We start from the raw sequence: 972 nt of genomic DNA on the forward strand, positions 1-972 counted from the left end.
TTTTTTTAAATGTAGGCCTATGTGATGTTCACTTTTATATCGAATATTTACGATCCATAAAAAAATATTGTATTTTATAAACAAAAAAGCTTTTAATATTAAGTTTTAGGCTGATTCAGATTTGTATTTGAATATTATAATTTATAAAAGTTCCAATTAAAAAGATTTATTTAATATTATGTCGACAATTACCAAAAATGTTTGTTCGCTACTGCATTTTCTTCTATAAATAATTATTCAAAGGTTTTTTTTATCAATTTAGTTCAGAAGAAATATATCCCTCTGTGGCTTAAAACCTCTTATATTGAAAAAAAGTGAGAATATAAAATAATCGTAAATTTAAACAGCACCATACATTATTAAAAAAAATTAGATTTCCAGATAACGAAATTTCAAGTATAAATTATAACAGTTATTTATTCATTTATATAAGTTCACATGTTTATACGGGAAAATTTCAAAAGTATAAAAAATAAATTTTAGGTAGAAATTCCGCTTATTATGTATAGACAGAAATATCTGGGAATTAGATTTCAACTTCGAGTTTAATATCTAAAGATTCCAGACGAATCAAATAAAGAGATTATAGGCCTTGTTAAGATTCTCAAATAAATTATAACCATACCTGAAATTCTTTTAGTACCAATAGCTATTAATTTTTGGCATCAAATGCTCATGAAAATACAACATGCATGTATCATTATAATGAATCTTCGAAATGGTTGATAGAAGTTATAAAAAATCAAGAAAAAAGAGATGATAGCCTAAATCATCGATCCTTGCTGTTTAAATTATTAAGTGATACAGCAAAGGCTCGGGTAAAATGCGTTTGTAAACACAAAAAATATTTTTTTTTGTTTGATGAATATATTATAAAGAAGCATATTTTATGATAGGGAAAAATACACACCGTTTTAATAATTCCATTTATAAATGGAAACATCTAATTTAGCTTGTTTCGCATGATATTTT

This window comes from Rhyacophila brunnea, unplaced genomic scaffold (assembly GCF_057557595.1).
Source record: "Rhyacophila brunnea isolate RB1 unplaced genomic scaffold, BYU_Rbru_1.0 scaffold_177, whole genome shotgun sequence".
Classification (NCBI taxonomy): domain Eukaryota; kingdom Metazoa; phylum Arthropoda; class Insecta; order Trichoptera; family Rhyacophilidae; genus Rhyacophila; species Rhyacophila brunnea.